We start from the raw sequence: 24,094 nt of genomic DNA, 5'->3' as shown, positions 1-24,094 counted from the left end.
AGCAGTCCACACGTGAGTGGGGAACGGTCCAAATGCTTATGCTTTTGTTACTAGGATTAATAACGAGACGTAAGGGGTTCAACTGCGAGAAGACGACCTCAGCTGTTCCTCCCCGCAGGAAAGACATCTCACCGTTTTGGGTGCTGCATGCGCATGCATTTACCAAACTTGCATGCGATGTACTAGTTCCTGGGGAACGAATAGAATCGTTGTACGTGCCAGTCTTTACGTATAGATATAAGTAAGCGGAGACGGCTTAATCCTGCCACGTAGATTGCTTTCCATAAGACGCACCTGAGAGTCTCATGGGCTGGTGGCCCGACATGCAGTTTGTCCTGCTGCATGGCTTACTTTCAGAGACTCGCAAGTTTATCGTAGTGCTGGGTTGTCGCGAAAGTGAAAAGTGGGGCCTGTCCGGGATTTGAACCCGGGACCTCCTGCACCCAAAGCAGGAATCATACCCCTAGACCAACAGGCCGCACAAGTAAGCAAGTCTGCACCCCTCCACCTACTGAGATCTTGCCGCACTTGCTAGTTGCAGCATCCTAGCTGGACCATATTCTCAAAGAGGTTTCTTAATCTGACACCTACAACATGCGCTGTGCTGAACACCAGTGTATGTGAATGCTGAAAGAGCTGCTTGAGTTGTGTGACAGAATTTCGACCGTGTGAAGTGCAAATGTTATCGTGACACGAACAATCCGCCCACTACGTAGCGTTCTGTGTCAGCACGCAGTTTTCGACAGTACTCTGTGTCCATAGCTGTTTTCATAGCTAGGCTGCTTCCAGCACGAAGCATCCGCCATACGAAAGTGGCTGTTTCGCGATTTTGATTACCTGATCCTTCGACATCACTTCATGTACGAATACTGGCAAGAATTCCCGCTACATTCGAAGGTGCTCCTTCCACTTCCAGCCTACTTGGTTGCTTCATTAGCCACGCAAACACTTCCTGAGGACCATACGTGTAATAACATCGCATCTTATCGGCTTAATTACATGATACCACTGAATTTAAGAGCGCTACAGGCATCCGATTCCATGGTGTAATGGTTAGCACTCTGGACTTTGAATCCAGCGATCCGAGTTCGAGTCTCGGTGGAACCTGCCGCTGTGTTTTGCGATCGTTTCTAGAAATGTGTACGAGCCGGTGGTTGGAATTGTATATGCAGAAATTTAACTAGGATCATGAAATGCAAAGTGTTAATAGCAGTCCACACGTGAGTGGGGAGCGCTCCAAATGCTTATGCGTTTGCTACTAGGGTTAATAACGAGACGTAAGGGGTTCAACTGCGAGAAGACGACCTCAGCTGTTCCTCCCCGCAGGAAAGACATCTCACCGTTTTGGGTGCTGCATGCGCATGCATTTACCAAACTTGCATGCGATGTACTAGTTCCTGGGGAACGAATAGAATCGTTGTACGTGCCAGTCTTTACGTATAGATATAAGTAAGCGGAGACGGCTTAATCCTGCCACGTAGATTGCTTTCCATAAGACGCACCTGAGAGTCTCATGGGCCGGTGGCCCGACATGCAGTTTGTCCTGCTGCATGGCTTACTTTCAGAGACTCGCAAGTTTATCGTAGTGCTGGGTTGTCGCGAAAGTGAAAAGTAGGGCCTGTCGGGATTTGAACCCGGGACCTCCTGCACCCAAAGCAGGAATCACACCCCTAGACCAACAGGCCGCACAAGTAAGCAAGTCTGCACCCCTCCACCTACTGAGATCTTGCCGCACTTGCTAGTTGCAGCATCCTAGCTGGACCATATTCTCAAAGAGGTTTCTTAATCTGACACCTACAACATGCGCTGTGCTGAACACCAGTGTATGTGAATGCTGAAAGAGCTGCTTGAGTTGTGTGACAGTATTTCGACCGTGTGAAGTGCAAATGTTATCGTGACACGAACAATCCGCCCACTACGTAGCGTTCTGTGTCAGCACGCAGTTTTCGACAGTACTCTGTGTCCATAGCTGTTTTCATAGCTAGGCTGCTTCCAGCACGAAGCATCCGCCATACGAAAGTGGCTGTTTCGCGATTTTGATTACCTGATCCTTCGACATCACTTCATGTACGAATACTGGCAAGAATTCCCGCTACATTCGAAGGTGCTCCTTCCACTTCCAGCCTACTTGGTTGCTTCATTAGCCACGCAAACACTTCCTGAGGACCATACGTGTAATAGCATCGCATCTTATCGGCTTAATTACATGATACCACTGAATTTAAGAGCGCTACAGGCATCCGGTTCCATGGTGTAATGATTTGCACTCTGGACTTTGAATCCAGCGATCCGAGTTCGGGTCTCGGTGGAACCTGCCGCTGTGTTTTGCGATCGTTTCTAGAAATGTGTACGAGCCGGTGGTTGGAATTGTATATGCAGAAATTTAACTAGGATCATGAAATGCAAAGTGTTAATAGCAGTCCACACGTGAGTGGGGAGCGCTCCAAATGCTTATGCTTTTGCTACTAGGATTAATAACGAGACGTAAGGGGTTCAACTGCGAGAAGACGACCTCAGCTGTTCCTCCCCGCAGGAAAGACATCTCACCGTTTTGGGTGCTGCATGCGCATGCATTAACCAAACTTGCATGCGATGTACTAGTTCCTGGGGAACGAATAGAATTGTTGTACGTGCCAGTCTTTACGTATAGATATAAGTAAGCGGAGACGGCTTAATCCTGCCACGTAAATTGCTTTCCATAAGACGCACCTGAGAGTCTCATGGGCCGGTGGCCCGACATGCAATTTGTCCTGCTGCATGGCTTACTTTCAGAGACTCGCAAGTTTATCGTAGTGCTGGGTTGTCGCGAAAGTGGAAAGTAGGGCCTGTCCGGGATTTGAACCCGGGACCTCCTGCACCCAAAGCAGGAATCATACCCCTAGACCAACACGCCGCACAAGTAAGCGAGTCTGCACCCCTCCACCTACTGAGATTTTGCCGCACTTGCTACTTGCAGCATCCTAGCTGGACCATTTTCTCAAAGAGGTTTCTTAATCTGACACCTACAACATGCGCTGTGCTGAACACCAGTGTATGTGAATGCTGAAAGAGCTGCTTGAGTTGTGTGACAGTATTTCGACCGTGTGAAGTGCAAATGTTATCGTGACACGAACAATCCGCCCACTACGTAGCGTTCTGTGTCAGCACGCAGTTTTCGACAGTACTCTGTGTCCATAGCTGTTTTCATAGCTAGGCTGCTTCCAGCACGAAGCATCCGCCATACGAAAGTGGCTGTTTCGCGATTTTGATTACCTGATCCTTCGACATCACTTCATGTACGAATACTGGCAAGAATTCCCGCTACATTCGAAGGTGCTCCTTTCACTTCCAGCCTACTTGGTTGCTTCATTAGCCACGCAAACACTTCCTGAGGACCATACGTGTAATAACATCGCATCTTATCGGCTTAATTACATGATACCACTGAATTTAAGAGCGCTACAGGCATCCGGTTCCATGGTGTAATGATTAGCACTCTGGACTTTGAATCCAGCGATCCGAGTTCGGGTCTCGGTGGAACCTGACGCTGTGTTTTGCGATCGTTTCTAGAAATGTGTACGAGCCGGTGGTTGGAATTGTATATGCAGAAATTTAACTAGGATCATGAAATGCAAAGTGTTAATAGCAGTCCACACGTGAGTGGGGAGCGCTCCAAATGCTTATGCTTTTGCTACTAGGATTAATAACGAGACGTAAGGGGTTCAACTGCGAGAAGACGACCTCAGCTGTTCCTCCCCGCAGGAAAGACATCTCACCGTTTTGGGTGCTGCATGCGCATGCATTTACCAAACTTGCATGCGATGTACTAGTTCCTGGGGAACGAATAGAATCGTTGTACGTGCCAGTCTTTACGTATAGATATAAGTAAGCGGAGACGGCTAAATCCTGCCACGTAGATTGCTTTCCATAAGACGCACCTGAGAGTCTCATGGGCCGGTGGCCCGACATGCAGTTTGTCCTGCTGCATGGCTTACTTTCAGAGACTCGCAAGTTTATCGTAGTGCTGGGTTGTCGCGAAAGTGAAAAGTAGGGCCCGTCCGGGATTTGAACCCGGGACCTCCTGCACCCAAAGCAGGAATCATACCCCTAGACCAACAGGCAGCACAAGTAAGCAAGTCTGCACCCCTCCACATACTGAGATCGTGCCGCACTTGCTAGTTGCAGCATCCTAGCTGGACCATATTCTCAAAGAGGTTTCTTAATCTGACACCTACAACATGCGCTGTGCTGAACACCAGTGTATGTGAATGCTGAAAGAGCTGCTTGAGTTGTGTGACAGTATTTCGACCGTGTGAAGTGCAATAGTTATCGTGACACGAACAATCCGCCCACTACGTAGCGTTCTGTGTCAGCACGCAGTTTTCGACAGTACTCTGTGTCCATAGCTGTTTTCATAGCTAGGCTGCTTCCAGCACGAAGCATCCGCCATACGAAAGTGGCTGTTTCGCGATTTTGATTACCTGATCCTTCGACATCACTTCATGTACGAATACTGGCAAGAATTCCCGCTACATTCGAAGGTGCTCCTTCCACTTCCAGCCTACTTGGTTGCTTCATTAGCCACGCAAACACTTCCTGAGGACCATACGTGTAATAGCATCGCATCTTATCGGCTTAATTACATGATACCACTGAATTTAAGAGCGCTACAGGCATCCGGTTCCATGGTGTAATGATTTGCACTCTGGACTTTGAATCCAGCGATCCGAGTTCGGGTCTCGGTGGAACCTGACGCTGTGTTTTGCGATCGTTTCTAGAAATGTGTACGAGCCGGTGGTTGGAATTGTATATGCAGAAATTTAACTAGGATCATTAAAATGCAAAGTGTTAATAGCAGTCCACACGTGAGTGGGGAGCGCTCCAAATGCTTATGCTTTTGCTACTAGGATTAATAACGAGACGTAAGGGGTTCAACTGCGAGAAGACGACCTCAGCTGTTCCTCCCCGCAGGAAAGACATCTCACCGTTTTGGGTGCTGCATGCGCATGCATTTACCAAACTTGCATGCGATGTACTAGTTCCTGGGGAACGAATGGAATTGTTGTACGTGCCAGTCTTTACGTATAGATATAAGTAAGCGGAGACGGCTTAATCCTGCCACGTAAATTGCTTTCCATAAGACGCACCTGAGAGTCTCATGGGCCGGTGGCCCGACATGCAATTTGTCCTGCTGCATGGCTTACTTTCAGAGACTCGCAAGTTTATCGTAGTGCTGGGTTGTCGCGAAAGTGGAAAGTAGGGCCTGTCCGGGATTTGAACCCGGGACCTCCTGCACCCAAAGCAGGAATCATACCCCTAGACCAACACGCCGCACAAGTAAGCGAGTCTGCACCCCTCCACCTACTGAGATCTTGCCGCACTTGCTAGTTGCAGCATCCTAGCTGGACCATTTTCTCAAAGAGGTTTCTTAATCTGACACCTACAACATGCGCTGTGCTGAACACCAGTGTATGTGAATGCTGAAAGAGCTGCTTGAGTTGTGTGACAGTATTTCGACCGTGTGAAGTGCAAATGTTATCGTGACACGAACAATCCGCCCACTACGTAGCGTTCTGTGTCAGCACGCAGTTTTCGACAGTACTCTGTGTCCATAGCTGTTTTCATAGCTAGGCTGCTTCCAGCACGAAGCATCCGCCATACGAAAGTGGCTGTTTCGCGATTTTGATTACCTGATCCTTCGACATCACTTCATGTACGAATACTGGCAAGAATTCCCGCTACATTCGAAGGTTCTCCTTCCACTTCCAGCCTACTTGGTTGCTTCATTAGCCACGCAAACGCTTCCTGAGGACCATACGTGTAATAACATCGCATCTTATCGGCTTAATTACATGATACCACTGAATTTAAGAGCGCTACAGGCATCCGGTTCCATGGTGTAATGATTAGCACTTTTGACTTTGAATCCAGCGATCCGAGTTCGGGTCTCGGTGGAACCTGACGCTGTGTTTTGCGATCGTTTCTAGAAATGTGTACGAGCCGGTGGTTGGAATTGTATATGCAGAAATTTAACTAGGATCATGAAATGCAAAGTGTTAATAGCAGTCCACACGTGAGTGGGGAGCGCTCCAAATGCTTATGCTTTTGCTACTAGGATTAATAACGAGATGTAAGGGGTTCAACTGCGAGAAGACGACCTCAGCTGTTCCTCCCCGCAGGAAAGACATCTCACCGTTTTGGGTGCTGCATGCGCATGCATTTACCAAACTTGCATGCGATGTACTAGTTCCTGGGGGGAACGAATAGAATCGTTGTACGTGCCAGTCTTTACGTATAGATATAAGTAAGCGGAGACGGCTTAATCCTGCCACGTAGATTGCTTTCCATAAGACGCACCTGAGAGTCTCATGGGCCGGTGGCCCGACATGCAGTTTGTCCTGCTGCATGGCTTACTTTCAGAGACTCGCAAGTTTATCGTAGTGCTGGGTTGTCGCGAAAGTGAAAAGTAGGGCCTGTCCGGGATTTGAACCCGGGACCTCCTGCACCCGAAGCAGGAATCATACCCCTAGACCAAGAGGACGCACAAGTAAGCAAGTCTGCACCCCTCCACCTACTGAGATCTTGCCGCACTTGCTAGTTGCAGCATCCTAGCTGGACCATATTCTCAAAGAGGTTTCTTAATCTGACACCTACAACATGCGCTGTGCTGAACACCAGTGTATGTGAATGCTGAAAGAGCTGCTTGAGTTGTGTGACAGTATTTCGACCGTGTGAAGTGCAAATGTTATCGTGACACGAACAATCCGCCCACTACGTAGCGTTCTGTGTCAGCACGCAGTTTTCGACAGTACTCTGTGTCCATAGCTGTTTTCATAGCTAGGCTGCTTCCAGCACGAAGCATCCGCCATACGAAAGTGGCTGTTTCGCGATTTTGATTACCTGATCCTTCGACATCACTTCATGTACGAATACTGGCAAGAATTCCCGCTACATTCGAAGGTGCTCCTTCCACTTCCAGCCTACTTGGTTGCTTCATTAGCCACGCAAACACTTCCTGAGGACCATACGTGTAATAACATCGCATCTTATCGGCTTAATTACATGATACCACTGAATTTAAGAGCGCTACAGGCATCCGGTTCCATGGTGTAATGATTAGCACTCTGGACTTTGAATCCAGCGATCCGAGTTCGGGTCTCGGTGGAACCTGACGCTGTGTTTTGCGATCGTTTCTAGAAATGTGTACGAGCCGGTGGTTGGAATTGTATATGCAGAAATTAAACTAGGATCATGAAATGCAAAGTGTTAATAGCAGTCCACACGTGAGTGGGGAGCGCTCCAAATGCTTATGCTTTTGCTACTAGGATTAATAACGAGACGTAAGGGGTTCAACTGCGAGAAGACGACCTCAGCTGTTCCTCCCCGCAGGAAAGACATCTCACCGTTTTGGGTGCTGCATGCGCATGCATTTACCAAACTTGCATGCGATGTACTAGTTCCTGGGGAACGAATAGAATCGTTGTACGTGCCAGTCTTTACGTATAGATATAAGTAAGCGGAGACGGCTTAATCCTGCCACGTAGATTGCTTTCCATAAGACGCACCTGAGAGTCTCATGGGCCGGTGGCCCGACATGCAGTTTGTCCTGCTGCATGGCTTACTTTCAGAGACTCGCAAGTTTATCGTAGTGCTGGGTTGTCGCGGAAGTGAAAAGTAGGGCCTGTCCGGGATTTGAACCCGGGACCTCCTGCACCCAAAGCAGGAATCATACCCCTAGACCAACAGGCAGCACAAGTAAGCAAGTCTGCACCCCTCCACATACTGAGATCGTGCCGCACTTGCTAGTTGCAGCATCCTAGCTGGACCATATTCTCAAAGAGGTTTCTTAATCTGACACCTACAACATGCGCTGTGCTGAACACCAGTGTATGTGAATGCTGAAAGAGCTGCTTGAGTTGTGTGACAGTATTTCGACCGTGTGAAGTGCAAATGTTATCGTGACACGAACAATCCGCCCACTACGTAGCGTTCTGTGTCAGCACGCAGTTTTCGACAGTACTCTGTGTCCATAGCTGTTTTCATAGCTAGGCTGCTTCCAGCACGAAGCATCCGCCATACGAAAGTGGCTGTTTCGCGATTTTGATTACCTGATCCTTCGACATCACTTCATGTACGAATACTGGCAAGAATTCCCGCTACATTCGAAGGTGCTCCTTCCACTTCCAGCCTACTTGGTTGCTTCATTAGCCACGCAAACACTTCCTGAGGACCATACGTGTAATAGCATCGCATCTTATCGGCTTAATTACATGATACCACTGAATTTAAGAGCGCTACAGGCATCCGGTTCCATGGTGTAATGATTTGCACTCTGGACTTTGAATCCAGCGATCCGAGTTCGGGTCTCGGTGGAACCTGACGCTGTGTTTTGCGATCGTTTCTAGAAATGTGTACGAGCCGGTGGTTGGAATTGTATATGCAGAAATTTAACTAGGATCATTAAAATGCAAAGTGTTAATAGCAGTCCACACGTGAGTGGGGAGCGCTCCAAATGCTTATGCTTTTGCTACTAGGATTAATAACGAGACGTAAGGGGTTCAACTGCGAGAAGACGACCTCAGCTGTTCCTCCCCGCAGGAAAGACATCTCACCGTTTTGGGTGCTGCATGCGCATGCATTTACCAAACTTGCATGCGATGTACTAGTTCCTGGGGAACGAATAGAATTGTTGTACGTGCCAGTCTTTACGTATAGATATAAGTAAGCGGAGACGGCTTAATCCTGCCACGTAAATTGCTTTCCATAAGACGCACCTGAGAGTCTCATGGGCCGGTGGCCCGACATGCAATTTGTCCTGCTGCATGGCTTACTTTCAGAGACTCGCAAGTTTATCGTAGTGCTGGGTTGTCGCGAAAGTGGAAAGTAGGGCCTGTCCGGGATTTGAACCCGGGACCTCCTGCACCCAAAGCAGGAATCATACCCCTAGACCAACACGCCGCACAAGTAAGCGAGTCTGCACATCTCCACCTACTGAGATCTTGCCGCACTTGCTACTTGCAGCATCCTAGCTGGACCATTTTCTCAAAGAGGTTTCTTAATCTGACACCTACAACATGCGCTGTGCTGAACACCAGTGTATGTGAATGCTGAAAGAGCTGCTTGAGTTGTGTGACAGTATTTCGACCGTGTGAAGTGCAAATGTTATCGTGACACGAACAATCCGCCCACTACGTAGCGTTCTGTGTCAGCACGCAGTTTTCGACAGTACTCTGTGTCCATAGCTGTTTTCATAGCTAGGCTGCTTCCAGCACGAAGCATCCGCCATACGAAAGTGGCTGTTTCGCGATTTTGATTACCTGATCCTTCGACATCACTTCATGTACGAATACTGGCAAGAATTCCCGCTACATTCGAAGGTTCTCCTTCCACTTCCAGCCTACTTGGTTGCTTCATTAGCCACGCAAACGCTTCCTGAGGACCATACGTGTAATAACATCGCATCTTATCGGCTTAATTACATGATACCACTGAATTTAAGAGCGCTACAGGCATCCGGTTCCATGGTGTAATGATTAGCACTTTTGACTTTGAATCCAGCGATCCGAGTTCGGGTCTCGGTGGAACCTGACGCTGTGTTTTGCGATCGTTTCTAGAAATGTGTACGAGCCGGTGGTTGGAATTGTATATGCAGAAATTTAACTAGGATCATGAAATGCAAAGTGTTAATAGCAGTCCACACGTGAGTGGGGAGCGCTCCAAATGCTTATGCTTTTGCTACTAGGATTAATAACGAGACGTAAGGGGTTCAACTGCGAGAAGACGACCTCAGCTGTTCCTCCCCGCAGGAAAGACATCTCACCGTTTTGGGTGCTGCATGCGCATGCATTTACCAAACTTGCATGCGATGTACTAGTTCCTGGGGAATGAATAGAATCGTTGTACGTGCCAGTCTTTACGTATAGATATAAGTAAGCGGAGACGGCTTAATCCTGCCACGTAGATTGCTTTCCATAAGACGCACCTGAGAGTCTCATGGGCCGGTGGCCCGACATGCAGTTTGTCCTGCTGCATGGCTTACTTTCAGAGACTCGCAAGTTTATCGTAGTGCTGGGTTGTCGCGAAAGTGAAAAGTAGGGCCTGTCCGGGATTTGAACCCGGGACCTCCTGCACCCAAAGCAGGAATCATACCCCTAGACCAACAGGCAGCACAAGTAAGCAAGTCTGCACCCCTCCACATACTGAGATCGTGCCGCACTTGCTAGATGCAGCATCCTAGCTGGACCATATTCTCAAAGAGGTTTCTTAATCTGACACCTACAACATGCGCTGTGCTGAACACCAGTGTATGTGAATGCTGAAAGAGCTGCTTGAGTTGTGTGACAGTATTTCGACAGTGTGAAGTGCAAATGTTATCGTGACACGAACAATCCGCCCACTACGTAGCGTTCTGTGTCAGCACGCAGTTTTCGACAGTACTCTGTGTCCGTAGCTGTTTTCATAGCTAGGCTGCTTCCAGCACGAAGCATCCGCCATACGAAAGTGGCTGTTTCGCGATTTTGATTACCTGATCCTTCGACATCACTTCATGTACGAATACTGGCAAGAATTCCCGCTACATTCGAAGGTGCTCCTTCCACTTCCAGCCTACTTGGTTGCTTCATTAGCCACGCAAACACTTCCTGAGGACCATACGTGTAATAACATCGCATCTTATCGGCTTAATTACATGATACCACTGAATTTAAGAGCGCTACAGGCATCCGGTTCCATGGTGTAATGATTAGCACTGTGGACTTTGAATCCAGCGATCCGAGTTCGGGTCTCGGTGGAACCTGACGCTGTGTTTTGCGATCGTTTCTAGAAATGTGTACGAGCCGGTGGTTGGAATTGTATATGCAGAAATTTAACTAGGATCATGATATGCAAAGTGCTAATAGCAGTCCACACGTGGGTGGGGAGCGCTCCAAATGCTTATGCTTTTGCTACTAGGATTAATAACGAGACGTAAGGGGTTCAACTGCGAGAAGACGACCTCAGCTGTTCCTCCCCGCAGGAAAGACATCTCACCGTTTTGGGTGCTGCATGCGCATGCATTTACCAAACTTGCATGCGATGTACTAGTTCCTGGGGAACGAATAGAATCGTTGTACGTGCCAGTCTTTACGTATAGATATAAGTAAGCGGAGACGGCTAAATCCTGCCACGTAGATTGCTTTCCATAAGACGCACCTGAGAGTCTCATGGGCCGGTGGCCCGACATGCAGTTTGTCCTGCTGCATGGCTTACTTTCAGAGACTCGCAAGTTTATCGTAGTGCTGGGTTGTCGCGAAAGTGAAAAGTAGGGCCTGTCCGGGATGTGAACCCGGGACCTCCTGCACCCAAAGCAGGAATCATACCCCTAGTCCAACAGGCAGCACAAGTAAGCAAGTCTGCACCCCTCCACATACTGAGATCGTGCCGCACTTGCTAGTTGCAGCATCCTAGCTGGACCATATTCTCAAAGAGGTTTCTTAATCTGACACCTACAACATGCGCTGTGCTGAACACCAGTGTATGTGAATGCTGAAAGAGCTGCTTGAGTTGTGTGACAGTATTTCGACCGTGTGAAGTGCAAATGTTATCGTGACACGAACAATCCGCCCACTACGTAGCGTTCTGTGTCAGCACGCAGTTTTCGACAGTACTCTGTGTCCATAGCTGTTTTCATAGCTAGGCTGCTTCCAGCACGAAGCATCCGCCATACGAAAGTGGCTGTTTCGCGATTTTGATTACCTGATCCTTCGACATCACTTCATGTACGAATACTGGCAAGAATTCCCGCTACATTCGAAGGTGCTCCTTTCACTTCCAGCCTACTTGGTTGCTTCATTAGCCACGCAAACACTTCCTGAGGACCATACGTGTAATAACATCGCATCTTATCGGCTTAATTACATGATACCACTGAATTTAAGAGCGCTACAGGCATCCGGTTCCATGGTGTAATGATTAGCACTCTGGACTTTGAATCCAGCGATCCGAGTTCGGGTCTCGGTGGAACCTGACGCTGTGTTTTGCGATCGTTTCTAGAAATGTGTACGAGCCGGTGGTTGGAATTGTATATGCAGAAATTTAACTAGGATCATGAAATGCAAAGTGTTAATAGCAGTCCACACGTGAGTGGGGAGCGCTCCAAATGCTTATGCTTTTGCTACTAGGATTAATAACGAGACGTAAGGGGTTCAACTGCGAGAAGACGACCTCAGCTGTTCCTCCCCGCAGGAAAGACATCTCACCGTTTTGGGTGCTGCATGCGCATGCATTTACCAAACTTGCATGCGATGTACTAGTTCCTGGGGAACGAATAGAATCGTTGTACGTGCCAGTCTTTACGTATAGATATAAGTAAGCGGAGACGGCTTAATCCTGCCACGTAGATTGCTTTCCATAAGACGCACCTGAGAGTCTCATGGGCCGGTGGCCCGACATGCAGTTTGTCCTGCTGCATGGCTTACTTTCAGAGACTCGCAAGTTTATCGTAGTGCTGGGTTGTCGCGAAAGTGAAAAGTAGGGCCTGTCCGGGATTTGAACCCGGGACCTCCTGCACCCGAAGCAGGAATCATACCCCTAGACCAACAGGCCGCACAAGTAAGCAAGTCTGCACCCCTCCACCTACTGAGATCTTGCCGCACTTGCTAGTTGCAGCATCCTAGCTGGACCATATTCTCAAAGAGGTTTCTTAATCTGACACCTACAACATGCGCTGTGCTGAACACCAGTGTATGTGAATGCTGAAAGAGCTGCTTGAGTTGTGTGACAGTATTTCGACAGTGTGAAGTGCAAATGTTATCGTGACACGAACAATCCGCCCACTACGTAGCGTTCTGTGTCAGCACGCAGTTTTCGACAGTACTCTGTGTCCATAGCTGTTTTCATAGCTAGGCTGCTTCCAGCACGAAGCATCCGCCATACGAAAGTGACTGTTTCGCGATTTTGATTACCTGATCCTTCGACATCACTTCATGTACGAATACTGGCAAGAATTCCCGCTACATTCGAAGGTGCTCCTTTCACTTCCAGCCTACTTGGTTGCTTCATTAGCCACGCAAACACTTCCTGAGGACCATACGTGTAATAACATCGCATCTTATCGGCTTAATTACATGATACCACTGAATTTAAGAGCGCTACGGGCATCCGGTTCCATGGTGTAATGATTAGCACTCTGGACTTTGAATCCAGCGATCCGAGTTCGGGTCTCGGTGGAACCTGACGCTGTGTTTTGCGATCGTTTCTAGAAATGTGTACGAGCCGGTGGTTGGAATTGTATATGCAGAAATTTAACTAGGATCATGAAATGCAAAGTGTTAATAGCAGTCCACACGTGAGTGGGGAGCGCTCCAAATGCTTATGCTTTTGCTACTAGGATTAATAACGAGACGTAAGGGGTTCAACTGCGAGAAGACGACCTCAGCTGTTCCTCCCCGCAGGAAAGACATCTCACCGTTTTGGGTGCTGCATGCGCATGCATTTACCAAACTTGCATGCGATGTACTAGTTCCTGGGGAACGAATAGAATTGTTGTACGTGCCAGTCTTTACGTATAGATATAAGTAAGCGGAGACGGCTTAATCCTGCCACGTAGATTGCTTTCCATAAGACGCACCTGAGAGTCTCATGGGCCGGTGGCCCGACATGCAATTTGTCCTGCTGCATGGCTTACTTTCAGAGACTCGCAAGTTTATCGTAGTGCTGGGTTGTCGCGAAAGTGAAAAGTAGGGCCTGTCCGGGATTTGAACCCGGGACCTCCTGCACCCAAAGCAGGAATCATACCCCTAGACCAACAGGCCGCACAAGTAAGCAAGTCTGCACCCCTCCACCTACTGAGATCTTGCCGCACTTGCTAGTTGCAGCATCCTAGCTGGACCATATTCTCAAAGAGGTTTCTTAATCTGACACCTACAACATGCGCTGTGCTGAACACCAGTGTATGTGAATGCTGAAAGAGCTGCTTGAGTTGTGTGACAGTATTTCGACCGTGTGAAGTGCAAATGTTATCGTGACACGAACAATCCGCCCACTACGTAGCGTTCTGTGTCAGCACGCAGTTTTCGACAGTACTCTGTGTCCATAGCTGTTTTCATAGCTAGGCTGCTTCCAGCACGAAGCATCCGCCATACGAAAGTGGCTGTTTCGCGATTTTGATTACCTGATCCTTCGACATCACTTCATGTACGAATACTGGCAAGAATTCCCGCTACATTCGAAGGTGCTCCTTCCACTTCCAGCCTACTTGGTTGCTTCATTAGCCACGCAAACACTTCCTGAGGACCATACGTGTAATAACATCGCATCTTATCGGCTTAATTACATGATACCACTGAATTTAAGAGCGCTACAGGCATCCGGTTCCATGGTGTAATGATTAGCACTCTGGACTTTGAATCCAGCGATCCGAGTTCGGGTCTCGGTGGAACCTGACGCTGTGTTTTGCGATCGTTTCTAGAAATGTGTACGAGCCGGTGGTTGGAATTGTATATGCAGAAATTTAACTAGGATCATGAAATGCAAAGTGTTAATAGCAGTCCACACGTGAGTGGGGAGCGCTCCAAATGCTTATGCTTTTGCTACTAGGATTAATAACGAGACGTAAGGGGTTCAACTGCGAGAAGACGACCTCAGCTGTTCCTCCCCGCAGGAAAGACATCTCACCGTTTTGGGTGCTGCATGCGCATGCATTTACCAAACTTGCATGCGATGTACTAGTTCCTGGGGAACGAATAGAATCGTTGTACGTGCCAGTCTTTACGTATAGATATAAGTAAGCGGAGACGGCTTAATCCTGCCACGTAGATTGCTTTCCATAAGACGCACCTGAGAGTCTCATGGGCCGGTGGCCCGACATGCAGTTTGTCCTGCTGCATGGCTTACTTTCAGAGACTCGCAAGTTTATCGTAGTGCTGGGTTGTCGCGAAAGTGAAAAGTAGGGCCTGTCCGGGATTTGAACCCGGGACCTCCTGCACCCAAAGCAGGAATCATACCCCTAGACCAACAGGCCGCACAAGTAAGCAAGTCTGCACCCCTCCACCTACTGAGATCTTGCCGCACTTGCTAGTTGCAGCATCCTAGCTGGACCATTTTCTCAAAGAGGTTTCTTAATCTGACACCTACAACATGCGCTGTGCTGAACACCAGTGTATGTGAATGCTGAAAGAGCTGCTTGAGTTGTGTGACAGTATTTCGACCATGTGAAGTGCAAATGTTATCGTGACACGAACAATCCGCCCACTACGTAGCGTTCTGTGTCAGCACGCAGTTTTCGACAGTACTCTGTGTCCATAGCTGTTTTCATAGCTAGGCTGCTTCCAGCACGAAGCATCCGCCATACGAAAGTGGCTGTTTCGCGATTTTGATTACCTGATCCTTCGACATCACTTCATGTACGAATACTGGCAAGAATTCCCGCTACATTCGAAGGTGCTCCTTCCACTTCCAGCCTACTTGGTTGCTTCATTAGCCACGCAAACACTTCCTGAGGACCATACGTGTAATAACATCGCATCTTATCGGCTCAATTACATGATACCACTGAATTTAAGAGCGCTACAGGCACCCGGTTCCATGGTGTAATGGTTAGCACTCTGGACTTTGAATCCAGCGATCCGAGTTCGGGTCTCGGTGGAACCTGACGCTGTGTTTTGCGATCGTTTCTAGAAATGTGTACGAGCCGGTGGTTGGAATTGTATATGCAGAAATTTAACTAGGATCATGAAATGCAAAGTGTTAATAGCAGTCCACACGTGAGTGGGGAGCGCTCCAAATGCTTATGCTTTTGCTACTAGGATTAATAACGAGACGTAAGGGGTTCAACTGCGAGAAGACGACCTCAGCTGTTCCTCCCCGCAGGAAAGACATCTCACCGTTTTGGGTGCTGCATGCGCATGCATTTATCAAACTTGCATGCGATGTACTAGTTCCTGGGGAACGAATAGAATCGTTGTACGTGCCAGTCTTTACGTATAGATATAAGTAAGCGGAGACGGCTTAATCCTGCCACGTAGATTGCTTTCCATAAGACGCACCTGAGAGTCTCATGGGCCGGTGGCCCGACATGCAGTTTGTCCTGCTGCATGGCTTACTTTCAGAGACTCGCAAGTTTATCGTAGTGCTGGGTTGTCGCGAAAGTGAAAAGTAGGGCCTGTCCGGGATTTGAACCCGGGACCTCCTGCACCCAAAGCAGGAATCATACCCCTAGACCAACAGGCCGCACAAGTAAGCAAGTCTGCACCCCTCCACATACTGAGATCGTGCCGCACTTGCTAGTTGCAGCATCCTAGCTGGACCATATTCTCAAAGAGGTTTCTTAATCTGACACCTACAACATGCGCTGTGCTGAACACCAGTGTATGTGAATGCTGAAAGAGCTGCTTGAGTTGTGTGACAGTATTTCGACCGTGTGAAGTGCAAATGTTATCGTGACACGAACAATCCGCCCACTACGTAGCGTTCTGTGTCAGCACGCAGTTTTCGACAGTACTCTGTGTCCATAGCTGTTTTCATAGCTAGGCTGCTTCCAGCACGAAGCATCCGCCATACGAAAGTGGCTGTTTCGCGATTTTGATTACCTGATCCTTCGACATCACTTCATGTACGAATACTGGCAAGAATTCCCGCTACATTCGAAGGTGCTCCTTCCACTTCCAGCCTACTTGGTTGCTTCATTAGCCACGCAAACACTTCCTGAGGACCATACGTGTAATAACATCGCATCTTATCGGCTTAATTACATGATACCACTGAATTTAAGAGCGCTACGGGCATCCGGTTCCATGGTGTAATGATTAGCACTCTGGACTTTGAATCCAGCGATCCGAGTTCGGGTCTCGGTGGAACCTGACGCTGTGTTTTGCGATCGTTTCTAGAAATGTGTACGAGCCGGTGGTTGGAATTGTATATGCAGAAATTTAACTAGGATCATGAAATGCAAAGTGTTAATAGCAGTCCACACGTGAGTGGGGAGCGCTCCAAATGCTTATGCTTTTGCTACTAGGATTAATAACGAGACGTAAGGGGTTCAACTGCGAGAAGACGACCTCAGCTGTTCCTCCCCGCAGGAAAGACATCTCACCGTTTTGGGTGCTGCATGCGCATGCATTTACCAAACTTGCATGCGATGTACTAGTTCCTGGGGAACGAATAGAATTGTTGTACGTGCCAGTCTTTACGTATAGATATAAGTAAGCGGAGACGGCTTAATCCTGCCACGTAGATTGCTTTCCATAAGACGCACCTGAGAGTCTCATGGGCCGGTGGCCCGACATGCAATTTGTCCTGCTGCATGGCTTACTTTCAGAGACTCGCAAGTTTATCGTAGTGCTGGGTTGTCGCGAAAGTGAAAAGTAGGGCCTGTCCGGGATTTGAACCCGGGACCTCCTGCACCCAAAGCAGGAATCATACCCCTAGACCAACAGGCCGCACAAGTAAGCAAGTCTGCACCCCTCCACCTACTGAGATCTTGCCGCACTTGCTAGTTGCAGCATCCTAGCTGGACCATATTCTCAAAGAGGTTTCTTAATCTGACACCTACAACATGCGCTGTGCTGAACACCAGTGTATGTGAATGCTGAAAGAGCTGCTTGAGTTGTGTGACAGTATTTCGACCGTGTGAAGTGCAAATGTTATCGTGACACGAACAATCCGCCCACTACGTAGCGTTCTGTGTCAGCACGCAGTTTTCGACAGTACTCTGTGTCCATAGCTGTTTTCATAGCTAGGCTGCTTCCAGCACGAAGCATCCGCCATACGAAAGTGGCTGTTTCGCGATTTTGATTACCTGATCCTTCGACATCACTTCATGTACGAATACTGGCAAGAATTCCCGCTACATTCGAAGGTGCTCCTTCCACTTCCAGCCTACTTGGTTGCTTCATTAGCCACGCAAACACTTCCTGAGGACCATACGTGTAATAACATCGCATCTTATCGGCTTAATTACATGATACCACTGAATTTAAGAGCGCTACAGGCATCCGGTTCCATGGTGTAATGATTAGCACTCTGGACTTTGAATCCAGCGATCAGAGTTCGGGTCTCGGTGGAACCTGCCGCTGTGTTTCGCGATCGTTTCTAGAAATGTGTACGAGCCGGTGGTTGGAATTGTATATGCAGAAATTTAACTAGGATCATGAAATGCAAAGTGTTAATAGCAGTCCACATGTGAGTGGGGAGCGCTCCAAATGCTTATGCTTTTGCTACTAGGATTAATAACGAGACGTAAGGGGTTCAACTGCGAGAAGACGACCTCAGCTGTTCCTCCCCGCAGGAAAGACATCTCACCGTTTTGGGTGCTGCATGCGCATGCATTTACCAAACTTGCATGCGATGTACTAGTTCCTGGGGAACGAATAGAATCGTTGTACGTGCCAGTCTTTACGTATAGATATAAGTAAGCAGAGACGGCTTAATCCTGCCACGTAGATTGCTTTCCATAAGACGCACCTGAGAGTCTCATGGGCCGGTGGCCCGACATGCAGTTTGTCCTGCTGCATGGCTTACTTTCAGAGACTCGCAAGTTTATCGTAGTGCTGGGTTGTCGCGAAAGTGAAAAGTAGGGCCTGTCCGGGATTTGAACCCGGGACCTCCTGCACCCAAAGCAGGAATCATACCCCTAGACCAACAGGCCGCACAAGTAAGCAAGTCTGCACCCCTCCACATACTGAGATCGTGCCGCACTTGCTAGTTGCAGCATCCTTGCTGGACCATATTCTCAAAGAGGTTTCTTAATCTGACACCTACAACATGCGCTGTGCTGAACACCAGTGTATGTGAATGCTGAAAGAGCTGCTTGAGTTGTGTGACAGTATTTCGACCGTGTGAAGTGCAAATGTTATCGTGACACGAACAATCCGCCCACTACGTAGCGTTCTGTGTCAGCACGCAGTTTTCGACAGTACTCTGTGTCCATAGCTGTTTTCATAGCTAGGCTGCTTCCAGCACGAAGCATCCGCCATACGAAAGTGGCTGTTTCGCGATTTTGATTACCTGATCCTTCGACATCACTTCATGTACGAATACTGGCAAGAATTCCCGCTACATTCGAAGGTGCTCCTTCCACTTCCAGCCTACTTGGTTGCTTCATTAGCCACGCAAACACTTCCTGAGGACCATACGTGTAATAACATCGCATCTTATCGGCTTAATTACATGATACCACTGAATTTAAGAGCGCTACAGGCATCCGGTTCCATGGTGTAATGATTAGCACTCTGGACTTTGAATCCAGCTATCCGAGTTCGGGTCTCGGTGGAACCTGACGCTGTGTTTTGCGATCGTTTCTAGAAATGTGTACGAGCCGGTGGTTGGAATTGTATATGCAGAAATTTAACTAGGATCATGAAATGCAAAGTGTTAATAGCAGTCCACACGTGAGTGGGGAGCGCTCCAAATGCTTATGCTTTTGCTACTAGGATTAATAACGAGACGTAAGGGGTTCAACTGCGAGAAGACGACCTCAGCTGTTCCTCCCCGCAGGAAAGACATCTCACCGTTTTGGGTGCTGCATGCGCATGCATTTACCAAACTTGCATGCGATGTACTAGTTCCTGGGGAACGAATAGAATCGTTGTACGTGCCAGTCTTTACGTATAGATATAAGTAAGCCGAGACGGCTTAATCCTGCCACATAGATTGCTTTCCATAAGACGCACCTGAGAGTCTCATGGGCCGGTGGCCCGACATGCAGTTTGTCCTGCTGCATGGCTTACTTTCAGAGACTCGCAAGTTTATCGTAGTGCTGGGTTGTCGCGAAAGTGAAAAGTAGGGCCTGTCCGGGATTTGAACCCGGGACCTCCTGCACCCAAAGCAGGAATCATACCCCTAGACCAACAGGCCGCACAAGTAAGCAAGTCTGCACCCCTCCACCTACTGAGATCTTGCCGCACTTGCTAGTTGCAGCATCCTAGCTGGACCATATTCTCAAAGAGGTTTCTTAATCTGACACCTACAACATGCGCTGTGCTGAACACCAGTGTATGTGAATGCTGAAAGAGTTGCTTGAGTTGTGTGACAGTATTTCGACCGTGTGAAGTGCAAATGTTATCGTGACACGAACAATCCGCCCACTACGTAGCGTTCTGTGTCAGCACGCAGTTTTCGACAGTACTCTGTGTCCATAGCTGTTTTCATAGCTAGGCTGCTTCCAGCACGAAGCATCCGCCATACGAAAGTGGCTGTTTCGCGATTTTGATTACCTGATCCTTCGAAATCACTTCATGTACGAATACTGGCAAGAATTCCCGCTACATTCGAAGGTGCTCCTTCCACTTCCAGCCTACTTGGTTGCTTCATTAGCCACGCAAACACTTCCTGAGGACCATACGTGTAATAACATCGCATCTTATCGGCTTAATTACATGATACCACTGAATTTAACAGCGCTACAGGCATCCGGTTCCATGGTGTAATGATTAGCACTCTGGACTTTGAATCCAGCGATCCAAGTTCGGGTCTCGGTGGAACCTGACGCTGTGTTTTGCGATCGTTTCTAGAAATGTGTACGAGCCGGTGGTTGGAATTGTATATGCAGAAATTTAACTAGGATCATGAAATGCAAAGTGTTAATAGCAGTCCACACGTGAGTGGGGAGCGCTCCAAATGCTTATGCTTTTGCTACTAGGATTAATAACGAGACGTAAGGGGTTCAACTGCGAGAAGACGACCTCAGCTGTTCCTCCCCGCAGGAAAGACATCTCACCGTTTTGGGTGCTGCATGCGCATGCATTTACCAAACTTGCATGCGATGTACTAGTTCCTGGGGAACGAATAGAATCGTTGTACGTGCCAGTCTTTACGTATAGATATAAGTAAGCGGAGACGGCTTAATCCTGCCACGTAGATTGCTTTCCATAAGACGCACCTGAGAGTCTCTGGGGCCGGTGGCCCGACATGCAGTTTGTCCTGCTGCATGGCTTACTTTCAGAGACTCGCAAGTTTATCGTAGTGCTGGGTTGTCGCGAAAGTGAAAAGTAGGGCCTGTCCGGGATTTGAACCCGGGACCTCCTGCACCCATAGCAGGAATCATACCCCTAGACCAACAGGCCGCACAAGTAAGCAAGTCTGCACCCCTCCACCTACTGAGATCTTGCCGCACTTGCTAGTTGCAGCATCCTAGCTGGACCATATTCTCAAAGAGGTTTCTTAATCTGACACCTACAACATGCGCTGTGCTGAACACCAGTGTATGTGAATGCTGAAAGAGCTGCTTGAGTTGTGTGACAGTATATCGACCGTGTGAAGTGCAAATGTTATCGTGACACGAACAATCCGCCCACTACGTAGCGTTCTGTGTCAGCACGCAGTTTTCGACAGTACTCTGTGTCCATAGCTGTTTTCATAGCTAGGCTGCTTCCAGCACGAAGCATCCGCCATACGAAAGTGGCTGTTTCGCGATTTTGATTACCTGATCCTTCGACATCACTTCATGTACGAATACTGGCAAGAATTCCCGCTACATTCGAAGGTGCTCCTTCCACTTCCAGCCTACTTGGTTGCTTCATTAGCCACGCAAACACTTCCTGAGGACCATACGTGTAATAACATCGCATCTTATCGGCTTAATTACATGATACCACTGAATTTAAGAGCGCTACAGGCATCCGGTTCCATGGTGTAATGATTAGCACTCTGGACTTTGAATCCAGCGATCCGAGTTCGGGTCTCGGTGGAACCTGACGCTGTGTTTTGCGATCGTTTCTAGAAATGTGTACGAGCCGGTGGTTGGAATTGTATATGCAGAAATTTAACTAGGATCATGAAATGCAGACTGTAAATAGCAGTCCACACGTGAGTGGGGAGCGCTCCAAATGCTTATGCTTTTGCTACTAGGATTAATAACGAGACGTAAGGGGTTCAACTGCGAGAAGACGACCTCAGCTGTTCCTCCCCGCAGGAAAGACATCTCACCGTTTTGGGTGCTGCATGCGCATGCATTTACCAAACTTGCATGCGATGTACCAGTTCCTGGTGAACGAATAGAATCGTTGTACGTGCCAGTCTTTACGTGTAGATATAAGTAAGCGGAGACGGCTTAATCCTGCCACGTAGATTGCTTTCCATAAGACGCACCTGAGAGTCTCATGGGCCGGTGGCCCGACATGCAGTTTGTCCTGCTGCATGGCTTACTTTCAGAGACTCGCAAGTTTATCGTAGTGCTGGGTTGTCGCGAAAGTGAAAAGTAGGGCCTGTCCGGGATTTGAACCCGTGACCTCCTGCACCCAAAGAAGGAATCATACCTCTAGACCAACAGGCCGCACAAGTAAGCAAGTCTGCACCCCTCCACCTACTGAGATCTTGCCGCACTTGCTAGTTGCAGCATCCTAGCTGGACCATATTCTCAAAGAGGTTTCTTAATCTGACACCTACAACATGCGCTGTGCTGAACACCAGTGTATGTGAATGCTGAAAGAGCTGCTTGAGTTGTGTGACAGTATTTCGACCGTGTGAAGTGCAAATGTTATCGTGACACGAACAATCCGCCCACTACGTAGCGTTCTGTGTCAGCACGCAGTTTTCGACAGTACTCTGTGTCCATAGCTGTTTTCATAGCTAGGCTGCTTCCAGCACGAAGCATCCGCCATACGAAAGTGGCTGTTTCGCGATTTTGATTACCTGATCCTTCGACATCACTTCATGTACGAATACTGGCAAGAATTCCCGCTACATTCGAAGGTGCTCCTTCCACTTCCAGCCTACTTGGTTGCTTCATTAGCCACGCAAACACTTCCTGAGGACCATACGTGTAATAACATCCCATCTTATCGGCTTAATTACATGATACCACTGAATTTAACAGCGCTACAGGCATCCGGTTCCATGGTGTAATGGTTAGCACTCTGGACTTTGAATCCAGCGATCCGAGTTCGGGTCTCGGTGGAACCTGACGCTGTGTTTTGCGATCGTTTCTAGAAATGTGTACGAGCCGGTGGTTGGAATTGTATATGCAGAAATTTAACTAGGATCATGAAATGCAAAGTGTTAATAGCAGTCCACACGTGAGTGGGGAGCGCTCCAAATGCTTATGCTTTTGCTACTAGGATTAATAACGAGACGTAAGGGGTTCAACTGCGAGAAGACGACCTCAGCTGTTCCTCCCCGCAGGAAAGACATCTCACCGTTTTGGGTGCTGCATGCGCATGCATTTACCAAACTTGCATGCGATGTACTAGTTCCTGGGGAACGAATAGAATCGTTGTACGTGCCAGTCTTTACGTATAGATATAAGTAAGCGGAGACGGCTTAATCCTGCCACGTAGATTGCTTTCCATAAGACGCACCTGAGAGTCTCTGGGGCCGGTGGCCCGACATGCAGTTTGTCCTGCTGCATGGCTTACTTTCAGAGACTCGCAAGTTTATCGTAGTGCTGGGTTGTCGCGAAAGTGAAAAGTATGGCCTGTCCGGGATTTGAACCCGGGACCTCCTGCACCCATAGCAGGAATCATACCCCTAGACCAACAGGCCGCACAAGTAAGCAAGTCTGCACCCCTCCACCTACTGAGATCTTGCCGCACTTGCTAGTTGCAGCATCCTAGCTGGACCATATTCTCAAAGAGGTTTCTTAATCTGACACCTACAACATGCGCTGTGCTGAACACCAGTGTATGTGAATGCTGAAAGAGCTGCTTGAGTTGTGTGACAGTATTTCGACCGTGTGAAGTGCAAATGTTATCGTGACACGAACAATCCGCCCACTACGTAGCGTTCTGTGTCAGCACGCAGTTTTCGACAGTACTCTGTGTCCATAGCTGTTTTCATAGCTAGGCTGCTTCCAGCACGAAGCATCCGCCATACGAAAGTGGCTGTTTCGCGATTTTGATTACCTGATCCTTCGACATCACTTCATGTACGAATACTGGCAAGAATTCCCGCTACATTCGAAGGTGCTCCTTCCACTTCCAGCCTACTTGGTTGCTTCATTAGCCACGCAAACACTTCCTGAGGACCATACGTGTAATAACATCGCATCTTATCGGCTTAATTACATGATACCACTGAATTTAAGAGCGCTACAGGCATCCGGTTCCATGGTGTAATGATTAGCACTCTGGACTTTGAATCCAGCGATCCGAGTTCGGGTCTCGGTGGAACCTGACGCTGTGTTTTGCGATCGTTTCTAGAAATG

The 24,094-nt window shown here is 48.3% G+C and overlaps 27 non-coding genes across 27 annotated transcripts; 11 read left to right on the top strand and 16 right to left on the bottom strand.

Annotated features, from left to right (window-relative positions):
• Positions 1-406: 406 nt before the first annotated feature.
• On the bottom strand, positions 407-478 carry Trnap-ugg. Its single transcript has one exon. It is a non-coding gene; the product is annotated as a tRNA-Pro (tRNA).
• A 557-nt stretch (positions 479-1,035) lies between these two features.
• On the top strand, positions 1,036-1,107 carry Trnaq-uug. Its single transcript has one exon. It is a non-coding gene; the product is annotated as a tRNA-Gln (tRNA).
• Positions 1,108-2,821: 1,714 nt separating this feature from the next.
• On the bottom strand, positions 2,822-2,893 carry Trnap-ugg. The gene has a single exon. It is a non-coding gene; the product is annotated as a tRNA-Pro (tRNA).
• Positions 2,894-3,450: 557 nt separating this feature from the next.
• Trnaq-uug lies at positions 3,451-3,522 on the top strand. The gene has a single exon. It is a non-coding gene; the product is annotated as a tRNA-Gln (tRNA).
• A 507-nt stretch (positions 3,523-4,029) lies between these two features.
• On the bottom strand, positions 4,030-4,101 carry Trnap-ugg. The gene has a single exon. It is a non-coding gene; the product is annotated as a tRNA-Pro (tRNA).
• A 1,137-nt stretch (positions 4,102-5,238) lies between these two features.
• Trnap-ugg lies at positions 5,239-5,310 on the bottom strand. The gene has a single exon. It is a non-coding gene; the product is annotated as a tRNA-Pro (tRNA).
• A 1,767-nt stretch (positions 5,311-7,077) lies between these two features.
• On the top strand, positions 7,078-7,149 carry Trnaq-uug. The gene has a single exon. It is a non-coding gene; the product is annotated as a tRNA-Gln (tRNA).
• A 507-nt stretch (positions 7,150-7,656) lies between these two features.
• On the bottom strand, positions 7,657-7,728 carry Trnap-ugg. The gene has a single exon. It is a non-coding gene; the product is annotated as a tRNA-Pro (tRNA).
• Positions 7,729-8,865: 1,137 nt separating this feature from the next.
• Positions 8,866-8,937, bottom strand: Trnap-ugg. Its single transcript has one exon. It is a non-coding gene; the product is annotated as a tRNA-Pro (tRNA).
• A 1,136-nt stretch (positions 8,938-10,073) lies between these two features.
• On the bottom strand, positions 10,074-10,145 carry Trnap-ugg. The gene has a single exon. It is a non-coding gene; the product is annotated as a tRNA-Pro (tRNA).
• Positions 10,146-11,910: 1,765 nt separating this feature from the next.
• Trnaq-uug lies at positions 11,911-11,982 on the top strand. The gene has a single exon. It is a non-coding gene; the product is annotated as a tRNA-Gln (tRNA).
• A 507-nt stretch (positions 11,983-12,489) lies between these two features.
• Trnap-cgg lies at positions 12,490-12,561 on the bottom strand. Its single transcript has one exon. It is a non-coding gene; the product is annotated as a tRNA-Pro (tRNA).
• Positions 12,562-13,118: 557 nt separating this feature from the next.
• Positions 13,119-13,190, top strand: Trnaq-uug. Its single transcript has one exon. It is a non-coding gene; the product is annotated as a tRNA-Gln (tRNA).
• Positions 13,191-13,697: 507 nt separating this feature from the next.
• Trnap-ugg lies at positions 13,698-13,769 on the bottom strand. Its single transcript has one exon. It is a non-coding gene; the product is annotated as a tRNA-Pro (tRNA).
• Positions 13,770-14,326: 557 nt separating this feature from the next.
• Trnaq-uug lies at positions 14,327-14,398 on the top strand. Its single transcript has one exon. It is a non-coding gene; the product is annotated as a tRNA-Gln (tRNA).
• A 507-nt stretch (positions 14,399-14,905) lies between these two features.
• Trnap-ugg lies at positions 14,906-14,977 on the bottom strand. The gene has a single exon. It is a non-coding gene; the product is annotated as a tRNA-Pro (tRNA).
• Positions 14,978-15,534: 557 nt separating this feature from the next.
• Positions 15,535-15,606, top strand: Trnaq-uug. The gene has a single exon. It is a non-coding gene; the product is annotated as a tRNA-Gln (tRNA).
• A 507-nt stretch (positions 15,607-16,113) lies between these two features.
• Positions 16,114-16,185, bottom strand: Trnap-ugg. Its single transcript has one exon. It is a non-coding gene; the product is annotated as a tRNA-Pro (tRNA).
• Positions 16,186-16,742: 557 nt separating this feature from the next.
• Positions 16,743-16,814, top strand: Trnaq-uug. The gene has a single exon. It is a non-coding gene; the product is annotated as a tRNA-Gln (tRNA).
• A 507-nt stretch (positions 16,815-17,321) lies between these two features.
• Positions 17,322-17,393, bottom strand: Trnap-ugg. Its single transcript has one exon. It is a non-coding gene; the product is annotated as a tRNA-Pro (tRNA).
• Positions 17,394-18,529: 1,136 nt separating this feature from the next.
• On the bottom strand, positions 18,530-18,601 carry Trnap-ugg. Its single transcript has one exon. It is a non-coding gene; the product is annotated as a tRNA-Pro (tRNA).
• A 1,136-nt stretch (positions 18,602-19,737) lies between these two features.
• Trnap-ugg lies at positions 19,738-19,809 on the bottom strand. The gene has a single exon. It is a non-coding gene; the product is annotated as a tRNA-Pro (tRNA).
• Positions 19,810-20,945: 1,136 nt separating this feature from the next.
• Trnap-ugg lies at positions 20,946-21,017 on the bottom strand. Its single transcript has one exon. It is a non-coding gene; the product is annotated as a tRNA-Pro (tRNA).
• A 557-nt stretch (positions 21,018-21,574) lies between these two features.
• On the top strand, positions 21,575-21,646 carry Trnaq-uug. The gene has a single exon. It is a non-coding gene; the product is annotated as a tRNA-Gln (tRNA).
• Positions 21,647-22,782: 1,136 nt separating this feature from the next.
• On the top strand, positions 22,783-22,854 carry Trnaq-uug. The gene has a single exon. It is a non-coding gene; the product is annotated as a tRNA-Gln (tRNA).
• Positions 22,855-23,361: 507 nt separating this feature from the next.
• Trnap-ugg lies at positions 23,362-23,433 on the bottom strand. The gene has a single exon. It is a non-coding gene; the product is annotated as a tRNA-Pro (tRNA).
• Positions 23,434-23,990: 557 nt separating this feature from the next.
• Trnaq-uug lies at positions 23,991-24,062 on the top strand. Its single transcript has one exon. It is a non-coding gene; the product is annotated as a tRNA-Gln (tRNA).
• Positions 24,063-24,094: the final 32 nt, after the last annotated feature.

Source organism: Schistocerca americana, chromosome 2 (genome assembly GCF_021461395.2).
Source record: "Schistocerca americana isolate TAMUIC-IGC-003095 chromosome 2, iqSchAmer2.1, whole genome shotgun sequence".
In the NCBI taxonomy this organism is placed as follows: Eukaryota; Metazoa; Arthropoda; class Insecta; order Orthoptera; family Acrididae; genus Schistocerca; species Schistocerca americana.
The sequence above is the reverse complement of the archived record's forward strand: the minus strand, read 5'-3'. Positions and strand labels throughout refer to the sequence as shown.